At 39.7% G+C, this 16,342-nt stretch overlaps 1 protein-coding gene across 1 annotated transcript in view; it reads left to right on the top strand.

Moving 5' to 3' along the window:
* Window positions 1-16,342, top strand: part of LOC114661546 (uncharacterized) — a 245,107-nt gene that overhangs the window by 73,549 nt on the left and 155,216 nt on the right. The gene's annotated exons all lie outside the window — the stretch shown is intronic.

The raw sequence follows: 16,342 nt of genomic DNA on the forward strand, positions 1-16,342 counted from the left end.
TCTTATTGTTTACACTTAATTTCCATCAAAGTCTCCTAACTCACACCCCTCACATCTAAAAGATTTTATTTGGAATTTTATACAAGGAATTATACTCTTGTTGTGTTACTGAATTAATTTCTGTTGTGAATTTGAATGTTATCAGTGGGATAGTAGCTTAGTGTGTTACAGAATACTGGGGAACAGTCAGAACTCTAGTCTTTCCAAGATCAAAGTTCCAGCCCCAATAGCAGCAGATTGCAGCACTGAATATCATTGTTCTTTCTGTCACTTAATTGGCTTCTGCAATTTCATTTATGCTCAGTAGATGTCACTGCTCTTCTTTTTATTTCTGCCATGTTACCTTCTCAATCAGTCTGCCCATACAGTTTCCTGTAAGAAAGACACAAACCCCAATAACTTCGAAGTTATTGCCACAAACTACAGCTTTTGCTTCACCAGAATGTATCTCATCCAAGATCAAGGCTCTATGCCCAGTGGGTCCTTGAGTAATCGTGTGACAGACTGACTAGCTGGGTTTATTCTGGAAAAATGTAATTTATCATATAATTTAACTCTATGTAGTACCATTTTGGTTTCTCATGGGTGCCACTGTTTCACGGGTTCTGTTACTAGGACCCTGTTTCTAGTTGCTGGGGGGCTCCATTTTGTGCATCACGATATCTGGTGTCATCGACACAATAAATTAAAAGCCTGCACAACACTCCGTTCACAACATTTTTGACTGTTGATTAATGTTTTGGTTTTTTGTTGCTTTAGTTTCTTTTTGACAATCTCTTTAGGGTTCTATGGTAACCCTTTTTTTGCTTTTAGACACTTGACCTTAACAGATTACTCTTTTATATCTATAACCTCAAGCAATAAGATAGAATACAAGAACAGTAAGGAGAAAAAAGTTGTTCTTTTTATTCATTGATTAATTTTATATCTCTATTTCTGTCCGAAATATAAGCAGAGCAAAATATGAAAAAAAATAATATCAATACAACCTTGATAATAAGCAGTTTATCTTGCATCCAATATACTTGGTACCAGGTGGCTCTCTGTCTTAGTATGTTGATTTGGTTTTAAGTCTGGCGTAGTCTTCTCCTGCATGGTCTCTAGCAGAGACAGCAACATGGTGTCTGAACAAAGGGGACAGCAGAGACGGAGAGAGAGGAAAGCATGTCTCTGTAAGCCTCAATTTATGCTCTTCCTAATCCCTTCCATGATTCCGGGTTTGGGAAAGGGTGTGCTACCCACCTTCCGGAGGCTCATAAATTTTACCTGTGTCTTGCACTCCAGACTTTCTTCCTGTGATCAAAAGTGACCCTACACAGTCACACTGGCCCACTCTCTCCCTCCCCATTAAAGAAGGCTTAAAGTACTTAAAAGAAATTCTTGTCAGTGATCACATTCCTAAAACTCAAAAATTCCTAAAATGGCTTATGTTCAGGTTTTTTTTTCCAAGCAACCAATTCAAACTCTTCAGTGGCATTTACAACTAAAATTAAAAGTATGACTCGAATGTATTCAAATAAAGACAATGAAATATATATTACTGATTTTTTTGCTCGCCACTATATTCAGTTAAAACCCATTTTTCTTAACCTGACTTTGACTCAATTCCCAGTCCAGTATATTCATTCATGCTGCTCACAGTATGATTTCCATGCATCCATCCATTATCCAACCTGCTATACCCTAACTACAGGGTCACGTGGGTCTGCTAGAGCCAATCCCAGCCAACACAGGGCACAAGGCAGGAAACAAACCCCGGGCAGGGCGCCAGCCCACCGCAGACAATATGATTTTGGGCATTTATTTTTAGTTTTGAACTAATTTTACAAGACACAAAAATATTTTGCATCTTTTCCAGTGCCTATTTGTTTTTCTTGGGAGGCAGCATTTTGTAGGTTCTTTAAATACTATTGATAGGTAGTTTCCACCAAAGAATGACAGAAGGTTTTGACCTATGATGTTATCAGATCAACAATATAAAGGTCTGTGACATTCACTACTTGATTATACAAGATTGTTGTGGATGTGTGCTTTTCTTCTTAATAGCCCTTAAATAACAGACCTCTGAGATTTATTTTTGACCACCATTTTTGTTTAATATTAGGGTTTTGGTGACAGAGCAGACTGATACTGAGTGTGGAAAGACTTTTGACTCTCTTCCTGGTTCATTCACCTGGATGCACACTTCATAGTTACACTCACAAAGACCAATGTGAACATGAAGTGGTTTGGCATAATCTGGAGAAGGCAACCATGTTAATAATTGAGGTTACAGATTCCGAAAAAATAGTTTTAGTTCACCCACATGAGAATCATGCGCAGCTCTAAATTGAATTGATAGAGTATATCCTGGAATAATTCCATGTTTTTACCTAATTGTCAAGAGCAAGACCTGGACTCAACCTTTGACTTTCCAACAGTTGTTGCTTAACAATGACAATTGGGCTGCTGTCATTTAGTGGGACAGGCAGGAAACAGAGTGTTCCAGGTGTACGTTTGTCATTATGAAAGGCTTCAGCTCAGATTTGCTCTTGAGGTTAGTGGTCTTGAGTATGCATCTGGATTTCTCTTCTATTCTGTGCTCATGAGCTTTGCTTACTTTGTGACTGTTTATAGATGTTTGGTTGCAACAACTCTACATGAGTACCTTATCAGTTCCTGTTTGTCAAGGTCTTTATCCCAGCCTAGGTTTGCGCTGCCAGCCATTTTGAACAATGATGAAAGTGGTGTACCTTGCTAACCTTGATCTTTCTCCGATCCTGTTCAGCCTATATACATCAGACTTCCAACACAACTCGGAGTCCTGCCACATGCAAAAGTTTGCTGATGACACTGCTATCGTGGGCTGCATCAGGAGTGGGCAGGAGGAGGAGTATAGGGACCTAATCAAGGACTTTGTTAAATGGTGTGACTCAAACCACCTACACCTGAACACCAGCAAAACCAAGGAGCTGGTGGTGAATTTTAGGAGGCCCAGATCCCTCATGGACCCCGTGATCATCAGAGGTGACTGTGTGCAGATGGTGCAGACTTATAAATACCTGGGAGTGCAGCTGGATGATAAATTAGACTGGACTGCCAATACTGATGCTCTGTGTAAGAAAGGACAGAGCCGGTTATACTTCCTTAGAAGGCTGGCATCCTTCAACATCTGCAATAAGATGCTGCAGATGTTCTATCAGACAGTTGTGGCGAGTGCCCTCTTCTAGGCTGTGGTGTGCTGGGGAGGCAGCATTAAAAAGAAAGACGCCTCACGCTTGGACAATCTGGTGAGGAAGGCAGTTATCTATTGTTGGCATGGAGCTAGACAGTTTGACATCTGTGGCAGCGCGACGGGCGCTCAGCAGGCTCCTATCAATTATGGAGAATCCACAGCATCCACTAAACATTGTCATCTCTAGACAGAGGAGCAGCTTCAGCGGCAGACTGCTGTCACTGTCCTGCTCCACTGACAGACTGAGGAGATCGTTCCTCCTCCACACTATGCGACTCTTCAATTCCATCCGGGGGGGTAAACGTTAACATCATATAAAGTTATTTTCTGTTTCTACCTGCATTATTATCAATCTTTAATTTAATATTGTTTTTTCGTATCAGTAAGGTGCTGCTGGAGTATGTGAATTTCCCCTTGGGATTAATAAAGTATCTATCTATCTATCTATCTATCTATCTATCTATCTATCTATCTATCTATCTATCTATCTATCTATCTATCTATCTATCAGCTTTACCTCTACAAACTCAAAACTAAACTCATGACAACCTCTGAGGGTGTGATGAGCACCTCACACTAATGCTGTCATGACAGACTTCATCTCTCCATGACTCTCAACAAGTGAGAGTAAAGATGTTCATCCATGGCTGGTTCATACTTCGTAGCTTCCAATATACTGCAGGTTCAGTTCCTCATAACCCTGTAATGGAACATGGAGCTTGAAAAGTACATGCGTGCTGTAGCTTTGCCACTTTGCTACAGCCGTGAGTTGATAGCTGGCTACTGAGGCGTTGTTTGCAGCTCACAAGGATTTGATTTGTTTTTCTAAGTAAGAGAGTAGTAATGACCAGATGCATGCATTTCTGAGAGGCATTTTTTTGTACTTTAGTCATATTTGACATTTGATTAATATAAAATAGCTATAAAATGTTGAGTTCTACTTGTTTGGGGACACTGATCCAAAAAGATTAGGGTACAATCAAACCATTGTTCTATTGAGAATGGTCAATAAAGACTCCATTCACTAGAAGTCAAAGAGGTAATGCTCTACAACCTACACAATACGGATCAAGAAAATTTGAAAAATGTTGGCATTTTGTGATTGATTATTACCTTTCCCCGTGACACCTAACAAATCCTTTCAAGCTTTTCTCAGTATATCAGTTAGGGGTGTTCAAGATTTAAGGTGGTTTCAGTGCATTTTTATGTTAGCAAAATGTTTACATTCTCCCATGGCACCATTGTGTATGTTTTAAGGGCGCCACCATTTTGGGACTGTTTCATTAAACATTACTATTCCATTGTCACAGGAATGTGGTATCACCAGGGCAAACTATTTGTTCTACTTGTTAGTTCATTGAAAGGCTCTTTGCTTTTGTAATCCTTTAATATAATTTGTCTTGCATCCTGGGCTTACTTTATTAGATGTCTGATTTTGAGTAGAACTTTGGAATTGCTTTCCTGATTTCACTTTATCTCCTCATTCTTTGCCACTGTCTTGCAGTCAGAACATACAAATATATATGCAGGGGTGGGCAAATGTAGGCTTACGGTTGTTAATATGTGAAACACAGAGTTTATTCTTGTATTTTTATTTATTAATTATTGTATTATTTATTTGTATTAGGGGGCTCTGCCCCTGCTCACTCCGCTCTCCCACCCCCGGGTTTAGTTTACCGGATATACAATTTAAAGAGATTGTTGCATTATTGTCACCTTTACTTTAAAACTTTAGTAAAAACAATACTTGGAATTAACTTTTGTTCAAGATCACATTGAATTTGCATTCCGTGTTTGGATTTACATCGTGACAATGCAACGTATAACTGCTCGTGAGTGAATATCGTTTCTTTCTCTCTAATAAATAAAATGACTTTCTCGAATGTTTGTCCATGCTCTTTCTTCTTCGCTTTGTCGTTGACATGTCATCTAGAACGTATAGAATTATGGTCCTGACAAAAGTTATAATGCTGAGAGCGCAGGAAGTGTGTCTGACAAAAGCATTCACACGACTGAGGTTAGATAACCGTGGTCTTGTTTGAAAATAGTTGTGAGTAGGGTGTGACTTGAAAGAATCTCGTGTTAAAAGTCTCCGTCTCATGGGACTTCATACCGCGGCAATGTTTTTGGAATCTTTTAATTCTCGCTGGCAACATGAATTAGACGATCTACAAGTCTCCAACTTAAAGTTTAAATGCGAACAATATATTCAATCTCTTTTCACTGTTCCGTCACCGAGTAATAATTTCCATTTGTTTGCGCTAATGCAATCTTTACTATCCTTTGAGACTTTGGAATTTCAGTACTTTCATTATCTCTAATCTGTTCAGCATGTGTACTGCGCTAACATTTTTTAATTCTTTACGACATTTTACTTTGTCATCAACACTTCTTTATTTCCAGCCCCGGGCGTGGTTAAAGCTCTTGCTCGCCAGACGTATAAATGTCTTCCCGAGAAAATAATATCTCCTCTCCTTCCAAGATTTTTTTTTTATAACAGAGAGATTATTTGTCTTCTTATTTGCCTCCTTCTTGGTGTTATTATTTAATATCCTTAGTTGAGTGTAGCAAGAACATTTACAGGAACGTATAAATAATGAAAGCCAGCAATTTCAGCGCTTATGAGATTGTACCTCAGTGCACTATGCCATTCTTTTAAGTTAATAAATGTAATAAAGTTAATAAACATATTGAATCGTAACCTCCATAACCTCCATGTCTTTTTGCATACAAAAAACTGTAAACCTACTTTTGCCCATCCTTGTATATTATGGATTCAGTAGGTACAGAATTCAGAAGAACCCTTTTCTTGTTTCACATTGTGTTATGTTGCAGCCTTGTGCTAAATTCTTTTTTTTCACACATTATTAACATTCACTATTCTAAACTGACAAAGCAGAAAACAGGATTTGAAACTTTTTTGCAAATTTATTAAAAATAAAAACCTGAAATATCAAATTGACTCCAGTATGTATCAAGTAAAAACTAAGCCAGGTGGTCAAGGAGTTACCTGCAGAAAAAGGATTGTGTCGTAAGTACAGAACTGGGGAAGGATACAAAAATATTTCTGCAACATTGAAAGTTCCTAAGAGCCCAGTTCCCTCCATCATTCTTAAATGGAAGACATATGGAACAACTATGAATCTTCCAAGAGCAGACCACCCTGCCAAACTATGGGAGAGAAGGACAATTGTAACATGTTTTAAGTCTTGATCCACCAATCTGCTGCTGTATACTGTAAATGGCTGTGGTGCTCGGTGATGTGACTGATCTGCAGTGTTACATGGATGGTATGCTGCTACCCCAGGAATTTCCTGGACTCCACATGTTAAACAAGCTTACAAACTACCCAATAGACACTCAAGACAACACAGCCTTTCCTTCTTTTATTTTAAATTTAATTTTCTAAGTATTCAGTTAACATTTTATGATTTCTTTTAATTATAAGGATTGTAGGTTACCTCTGAGTTTATTACTGTATGTACAACTTCCACAAGATGGCCTTATAACTATGAAATGTACAAGCTGAAAAAATTCACATCAGCGACCTATACATGATTTGTCAAAAAATGGATCAAAGACCTTGGTGGACTGATTTCTTTGTGTATTTTTATAAGAGATTATATCATAACTACAGTATAAGCAACTTACTTTTACACATTTGATTAGAGAAACCCAGAAGTTTCAACTGGATGGCTCCTGATCCCTGGAAATCATTGAGCCAGGTGTCAAACTCAAGGCAGGCTTCATCATTATTCAAAACATATCACATAAGGCCTGTGATGACCATTAGCTTTCCTGAAGTCACCCTTTAACAAGGTTTTCATAATACACATTACATCCAACCGACTGACTGTCCATATATTATTAAGCCAGATTACATGCTTCTCCAATGTCGACATTGTACCTGCTACTCTGTACTTAGAATGGAAAATGCCTACTCATAATGACTCAAAAAACAAAGAGTCAAAAAAGGGTGACAGGCAACTCTGCCATAAAGAACTTTTAGTGGAGGTGGTACCTTATGTATACACAAGGGACTGCAGCACTGGCACATGGCTGGTCTCCTTTCCACAACTTACCTAACAGCTAGACATTTCTGCTGACTTCACTGTTGTATATGGCTGGAAGACATTTATATTTCACTTTTTTAATGTAATCTCTGTCTATTACTAACAAAAAAGAATACATTGTGATGAGCAAAGTGGTACCTTTGTATCTTTTTTGTGACGGAAACGTGTTGATAAATTCCGGACCACGTCAAGTACATTAATTGTTACCTTTGACCCTCAATAAAATTGCGTGTGATACCCTTGCTCTCATCCCACAAGAACTTCTCCCCCTATTTCTTTTCACCAAGATGTTTACTGTTTTCTCTTTAGCCTGTAATGTTCCTTTTCTAAACGTTCCTCTCTTAATTTCTGTTTGCTCACTGACCTTTCACTATACTCAGTTACTGTATAGAAGCTAAAAAATATCACCTGGTGAGCTAGAAATGTTTGTGGTTGAATTGTGTTTGGAGCGAAGTGATACACATTCATTGTTTAGTTTGCTTTTTATTATCACAAAAAAGTTTAATCTTTGATTCTTTGATTTGTAACGAGTCAACAGCAACTTCACATTTCTCGTAAGTGAGACCAGAAATTCACATGAGCACAGCAAAGCGGGAAGGTGGAACGTCAAACACTATAATAGCACATGAATGCTGCATTACAGCAACATAATTGTTGGTTCCAATTAAATAAAATGCGGCTGCCTTGACTCAGTTTTCATAAATACACAAAAAAGTCAGGTTAGAGGTTGATGGGGAGAGATGAACCGCCTCGATTTTAATCAAGCTTGTGAGAGTACAATTGCGTGTACCTAGTGTTTCAACGGCTTGGCGGTTTACGTGGCAAAAGTAGTTGAAAACAATGGAGGACTGCCATTGCATGGAACAACCTCAGTAAGAAAGTCTCTCCTGAACAATTTAAAGTTGTTGTGTCATCCGTTTAGTGTTTAATTTTGTACTTGTGCACTTACCATATTTTGTGTCTTGGTGCTTGAAGAAGCGGCTGTGCATTGTTTCTCATGTAATGTTTCCCAGGTTGTGTGCATCAATGATTACACGCAAGTACAAATAGAAGTAAAACCGCAAACCTGTGCTAAAATATTAACTCATGCATATACAAAGTTTACCTTTATTTATAAATGATATTTTTACCTGCTGTTCATTCTCAGCTTTCTACATGGTATACATGCGACAGATTTATTCGTGCCTATAGATAAATGATTATTTCACAACAGGTCCTGTTAACTGTTAGCTTTGCTTTGTATTTCTCTTCAAATGAATGATTGAGAACTTTATCAAAACTGGTTTAAGTTAAGCTGTCAAAAGCACTGTAAAGATATTGCATTTTATCTCTCATTTGGTGTAGTTTAACTGTTTTGTTATTTATTTTAGACCACACATACAAATAAATGTTACCAGACTGATGAGCTGGATTTCTTTAGATCTAGAAAACTGACAATAAAAGGATTAGATAAACTTGCCCTCTGTGCTCTATTCTAGGACTCTGACTGGAGTCTCCGTGTCTGAGGACCTTCCAAGGGTCACCCCTCTATTCTCTGTTACACTGTGGAGGTTGAGGGTGGAATTGGCGAGACAGCTTTTGACAGGGCTAGTTTGTGTCACACTGTCCATGTTAATAAATATTTCAAATACAGGAGAAACATAACAAGGGGGTACACAGTTTGTATTTTAAGTCATTTCTACATTTAAATATCAGATCCTTGCTCAGTTAACTTCCAGCGGTCCCGGCTGATTTCCCCTTCCTCACACTTGTATCCCGTTGCGACGTAGGCTCGGTTTCACCAGTAATTCAACTTGTGTTCACTCATAACCCCTTCCAGATAAAATATTTGCAAATGAACTTGCATATTTGAGTGGGGATTCAACTAAATAGCCCGGGAGTGAAGTCATTAATTTTCCATTCATTCATTTATGTTGACTCCATCAGACTAAGGACAAGCAGCTACTGTAAACAAATGCTTGCTTGTATCAATGCCTCTTTGGTTTAAAACACATTTCAAGGAAAAAAATGTCTATAAAACACTACTCCACTAGTCTAATCACATCATCTTAGCCAATTTTAGATAACATTATAAGCAATGTGAACAGTTCCATAACACACCACCCTAGGGGGGTGGGCACTATGATGCCCTGCTTTGACGACATACAGAAGTCCGGTTACCACCCTCCACTGTGATAAATATCTGCCCTCAAGAAACACCAGCATTTCCGATCCCCATTCCAAACAAAACCACCTTTGCACGTTCACGTTTTTCATCATCTTTTTTCAACTTGATATCCAGTTAAATGATTTTGGCCTTCCTTACATTTTACATGCCAACTAATATTTTTAAGCCACAAACAAAAGGTTCTTAAATACAAGTATTTACACTGGAACCCTGTCCACAGATTTTTCTTGCTTTGGGCTCGATGCTTGCTGGGACAGGCATGAGCTTTTTCTGCGACCCTGCTCTGGATAATCAGATTTTGAAAAACCGATGTATGGATAGATGTGTCATTGTGTGACAATATGAATTGAACTGTCAAATACATGAGCCATTTGAGTAAAGTGTAAAATAGTAAAGAGCTAGGCTCAGTGTAAAAAATAATCCAATTAATGAAATCCCAGGGAGGCCACCACCTTTGGGCAGTCTGCATGTACTCTTTGTCTATTCCAGTTTTGTCTTTGGCTCTCCTGTGTCCTCCCATATCTCATAGATGGATTACAACTCTAAATTGGCCTTTAAGAAGGTGAGCGCCCGATGATGCCTGACCCACTCCGTCTTGTTACATCGGAATAAGTAGGTTCAGAAATTGGATGGATTGTTGAAAATGATGTTACCTGTACAAATCTTTAGATATTTTATGTATGGCTGTTTCTTCATAAATGAATGGATGAATGAACTGAGACCCCCTCACACATATTGATATTTCAACCACACTCAGTATACATGCCCTCCTTAAAAATATTTGACTGATAAAATGTGGCAATCCCAGCAGCTGTTGCTGTCCTGACCAACTGTCCAACTAATCAGCTCCTACTTCACCTCCTTTTATATGACCTCAATCCTACCTCCTCCATGTTGCCTTCTTGCCACACTACTGTGCCCCTTTTTTTCTGTGCCCATCACCTTTTTTTAATTCAGTCCATTTTTGTCCTAATTTGTCCTGTTAAGAACCATAGATCCTAAGACAAAGGCAGATTGAAATCCTTCATTTAACAAGATGGTCAGCCATCAAGAAAAGGCAAGCCACACAAGAAGTTTGTTACACCAAAGCAGAGAGCTGAATTTTAGGAAGGGGTGAGAAGTATAAAGGGACGGATGGGGCACACAGCACATGACAGCAAGAAAAACCTAAAGGAGCCGAGGCTGTAGCCCATGTCAATACGTCAGGGTGGGATCGAGTGGTGCTCCTGACATCTAATGACAAATGGATTTATGTTACTGCATGCAGACATTCATAGAGTGCCCTCCCAGTGTCAAGGTGACAACTGGCTACAGCAAGTGCCACACCACACAGGGCAGCCTGCGGTCAAATGGGGCAGACACTGAATGGTTTAAATCTCATTTTAGGAAACAGAGCAACTGAAGGGAATGAAAAGAGAGCGAGAGAAAGGGTGCAAGCCAGTCAGTGAGACTGTACAGTGAGGCTAGGCAGTTACAAAGATGGCCGTCAACGCCATCTGTAAGCCAACCAATGCAAACGTGTGCAGACCAACGAGTAGCAGCTGATCGGCCACACTGGAATGTAGAATACGGAGTCAGTTCAGTGGTAGACATTCTAGAAGTGTCCATGCCTCAGTTAAAAAATTCAACTTGTTTTTTCTTTTTCTTATATCTGCTTCATCTGTAGCAGCCAGATGGCATAGCAGTTAGCATAGTTGCCTCAGAACTTCAAAGTCCCGGGTTCAAATGCCAGTTCGGTTGCCGTATGTGATATCTGCATGCTCTCCATGTGTCTCTGTGGGCTTCTTATGACCACTTTGGTTTTTCTCCAACATGCCAAACATGTGCATGTTGTTAATTGGCCACCCGAGACGTATGTGAATGTATCCGGAGATGCTAATAAGAGGGTCACTAGTACTCTGAAATGACTGAGTGGGTGAAAAAATGGATAATTCAGTTGTGCACAGTGTAAAAAAAAAATTAATAACTTTTGTCATGTGGTGCAGTGGCCTAGTGGCCAAAGCTTTGGACTTTAAACAACAAGGCTGCCAGTTCAACCAGCACATGACCCTCCCTGAGTTTTGTGTCGAGCTTTATGTGAGCTTTTCGAGGTAAACCACTGGGTGCAGCCGTGTGGCCTTATCGACTCTGAGACCTGGCATCATTTTTTTTTGCACCAGTCTCTGTTTGTTGTTCATTTGTGCATCATCTGTGCTTTATTTTGTGTGCTTTTTTATCTTTGCTAGTCTGATGTCATCCCACATTCTAAAACCTTTAAGTTATCCCAGTATAATTTGGTTTGGTAGTGAGGGTGCCCAGGAGAAGACTGGCATTTCATCCAGATTGGATTAATGCCTCAAGTGTGCTGTTGCACCACTGTAAAGGAGAAAGTGACTTCAGAAGGGATGAATGTTGGCGATGGGACACTTTCTGGCATATGTTATACATTATGCCCACTTGCTCTTCAGTGGGGGCTTTGATCCAATTTAAACACAATGATCTTTATTGTTGTGCCTGATAAGGGCATCAATCATCTAGCTATTTAAACATGTCCGATTCATTAATGCAGTTCCTGTAATGGAAAAAGGACAGATATCGGTGCTATGTAACTCTTGGATGGGTGTTCACTAAAGGAAGGCGCTATATAAACTATGACTTTTTCTTTTACATACAGTATATACATACAGAAGCAATCATTTGTTCACCCCACTGCATTCCTCCCTGTTCTTCAAGGCACATGCACACACAGCCAATCTGGCAGAACTGGTATCATTCCTCAGTGAAATCACTGGGCGTCAGGGCAGCTTGATGAGGGGGTGAAATGGCAGACAGGGGACCTTAGGGAACAGAAACTGAATGGCATTAGAGCTTCAAACTGCTGGAGGAAGTGAGCCTTCAGAGTATGGCAAGCAGACAAAAAGTTCAGGTGCTACTAATACTGGGCAGACTGAACATTCAAGTGCTGCCAGTGCTTGGGCTGCCAGTTACTCAGATGTCCAGTGTGGTCACTTCAGTCCACTTCTCCCAGCAGTCGCTCATGTCTTTTGTTTCATTAAAGTGTCATGTTGCTTTTCTTTGTCCCTTTTTGAAAATCACCTAGCATCACAAATTAAAGATTTTTGGTTTGAAGGAGAGGGAAACTTATTAACAGAAGTAAAAACCCAGCAGACACATAAGAGCTGTGCAGTTGCGAAAACAGTCCTGCCTGGCGTGTTAACTAAGGAGTTTTGAGAGAAAGAACAGCAAAAACTGGACAAGCCCTTATTTAAAAAATGAATATCCTAAGAAGAAAATTCAGTCCTGGCAGAGCAACCAAGTGCAACTGGAAGACCGTTCAGAACAGTGAGAAGCCGTCCTGCTGAAAGAGGAGCAAAATTAAAAGTTATCTTAGGGCAGAAATGTCAAAAAGGAAACAAAACAGCAAGATGAGAATATTTTGGGAGGAAAGCAACAAAAACAAGATAACTGATTGAGAGAACTGAACAAATGAATAAAAAGAAGACCTGCATTAGAAATGGAGCAAACTAGAATGAAGTTCACCGTCAGGATGAAATATTCTGAAAAAGGAGAGTGGGGTGGGGTGGGCTGAAATGGGTGGGTCATGGAGGGAAAGAAGCACAAGGAGGGGCTGGAATGAGGGATTTGGGATGGAGAATCAAAAATCTGCCAGGACCTCCACTCCTTCTGCCCACAATGGAAATGCTGCCCTCAGTTATTTCGATAGCGGTTCCGCAAAAAGTGTCCACCTGCACAGAAGACAGAGACATTAAATTGAATGGTCCCTTCATTTAGTAAGCCGGCATAATTTGCATCTGACTCGTACTACAAAATTTTAGTTTTTCAAACATCTACATGGAACACTGCCCAGGATATTCTGGTCTTCATATCATTGAATTAAGTTGTCCAACTTGTCAGCCTGCTTTGCTGAAAATGGATCAGGGAAAGTAATTTTCTGATACAAGCATCTTGAAAGGGGCACAGATGTAAAAATAGTGAGATGAGCCCAAGCTGCCATCCACACTGCAATCACCCCAAAGCAATTGTTGGGCAGGCCTGCTCTGATGAACAAATCACCAAATCCTGCAGACATTCTCAGCAGGACCACCAGATGCTACATTTGGCATGCTTGATCCACAATGTGGTCTTCAAGCTAGGACTCCTTTAAGAGGTGGCCAGGAATGTCTTATCATCAGGTGGGCTTTGACTCCAGTGGTGGATGACACAAGAGAGTTTACAAGATTCTACCAGCTATCATTAGATGCTACCATGTTCAATGAGCTGGTTACAATCTGACATGCCCATGATCCACTTACAGCAGGTATTGCTGTCTTAAAATTAAAAATTGTACACACTGATGAGTGTAGACTCCATTAAGAAAAACATGTCAGAAAACTCCCAAAATCTGCATCTTTTTTGTGAGATACTTCCATCTTGACCCTTGTTTACATGACAATTTTTCTTAGGGAAAATCAGTTAACTATTAAAATTATAGCATTGAAGCCAAATTTGATGTACCACAGTCATCTGAAAAAGTTAAATTCATCAAATAGGGCAGCAAGTTTGACCCTCAAACCAGGCTGACTTCTACCTTGTCCAAAGCCATCAGTGGTGACTGCCATTTAGACTTTAAACAACACTATAATTGGATTACTTGAGCTGTGGTTGAGGGAACAAGTGCCATGAAGTGTCTGACCTCTCTTTTGCTTTAACAATGATAAGCGCTGTTATTTTGTGAGAACAAAGTATTTTCTTAAAAAGCACTAGGGGGCTTCGCTCACCAACCATACCCCCCCAAACCTGTGCTACGCTCCAGCAACTTTGCGCCTCTGCCGCTTGTGTATGTGGATTTCACTTTAACCAAACAACAAAACTTTTAAGTCTCGCGGATAGGCCTCTTCATTGGGAAGAAACACTACTTTTCCCTGATGGCAACATGAATTAGACGATCACGAACTGTGTCTGACAAAAGCATTCACACAAATGAAAAATGATTGAACCGTGTGCGTGGTTATGTGGGCAGGAGTTTTCAAAATGTCTTTGCATAAGCTGTAGTCTTAGGGCTTGAAATTTTCTTTCGCGGGATTTCACTTTCACCAAACAACAAATCTTTTAAGTCTCACGGATATGCCTCTTCACTGGGAAGAAACACTACTTTTCCCGTGAGACAAGAGCTTATGCAAAGAGATTTGGAAAAGTCCTGCTTGGTTATGTCAGACAAATTTCTTGTAGAAAGAAAAACGATATTCACTCACGGGCAGTTATACGTTGCATTGTCATGATGTAAATCCAAAACTCGGAATCAAAATTCGATGCGATATTGATGAAAAGATAAAAATGAAAAGAGATCGAATATAAAGACATAGGTGATATGACAGAAGGGTGCCGAATGAAATGCAGATCACGCGGCAAGGCTGCAGTGGCAATCCAGCAGCTGATCGAGCAAAGAGGAGGTAAAAAAAACTATGTGTTTCCCATTGCATCACCGTTTAAGAGGGGGCGTCGGAGGAGCGATCGTGTCTCCTTGGGGTGCGTTCAGGCCCCCTCTTCACAACGTGAGTGGCAGAGACGCGAAGTGGCTGGTGCATAGGTAGCGCAAGCAGGAGGGGGCAGGGGGTGGGCGAGCGAAGCAAGCAGGGGGCAAAGCCACCTACTATATATATAAATATAAAATTATATTTGCACATACTGTACATATAACCATGTACTAGACCAGGTTCCCACCCTTTTGTCTTGGTGCACCACCAGCAGGAATTAAATGTTTCTAAGTACAACTATTTTTTATTCTTCAGGTTAACACTGAATTCTTATTTGGTAAATACATAAAGGCATATTTCTTTACCAGCTCAAAAATATTATCTTTGGGGGTTTTAACAAGGTATTATGGATAGTTTTTGTGTACTCATGTCTTTTATTTTTATGTTCTTCAATTTTTTTTTTCAGAAAAATATACAGTACACAGCATGAAATTTCCAGTCAGGCAGAAGGAGGATTTTCTTTTAGAGTAAAAACTAACTGGGGAGCATTTTAATGGCTTTGGGGGATTTTAGCATGGGGTTTCTAGACAATGATAGTATTGTGAGGTACCTGTTTTAATAATTATTAGAGCCTCCTTAGGGAGTATGCAGGTAGACCCAGTCTTATTTACACTACAGATATTGAGAGTCTGGAATTCTACTTGCTATTGACATTGTGTGGTTTCATCGCATCAAGATCAAAAGAGCTCAATAAGGCCCTCAGAAAGAAGAGCTGACTGTTTGATACTCCAAAATTTCATTTTGGGATCTGCAGGTAACTCTTGCAAATGTTGGTGTGAATATGCATGTACCTGTAACCAGGAAGTGACATCACAAATTTGGACAGTATCTAAATGTGCTAAGAAAATACCTTTGTTGTCTATAAAGAACATTAAAGCAAGACTACAGTTTGCCTTTCAACAACTAGGGAAAGACGAATGCTTCTGGAACAGCATGCTCTGGGCAGATGAATCAAAGATGGTGTTATTTCGCCACAATAACAGTAGACATGTTTGGCACAAATCAATGACAGCGTTTCAATGACTCTCGTACCACCCGTTTTTTTTTGCTGCCTCAGGCTTGGGAATTTTGCTGTCAGTGAGACAACTATGAATTCTGCATCATATCAAGGAGTGCTTGAGGAGAACGTGAGGAAAATTGAAGTTGAACCTGAAATGGATCTTTCAACATAATGATCCACAGCACACCAGCAAACCCACCAAGGAATGGCTCAAAAAGAAGATGTGGAGGGTTAAACCCTGATTTAAATCCCATTAAAATGTTATGGGGGATTAGAAAACTAATAAACATCTTAAAACTTAAGGAAATGTGCATGGAGCAGTGAAAAATTTTAGAGTTGATGTCAGGAACTAGTGGGTGATTATGCAACATGCCT

The sequence above is a fragment of the Erpetoichthys calabaricus genome, chromosome 12, assembly GCF_900747795.2.
Source record: "Erpetoichthys calabaricus chromosome 12, fErpCal1.3, whole genome shotgun sequence".
Classification (NCBI taxonomy): Eukaryota; Metazoa; Chordata; class Cladistia; order Polypteriformes; family Polypteridae; genus Erpetoichthys; species Erpetoichthys calabaricus.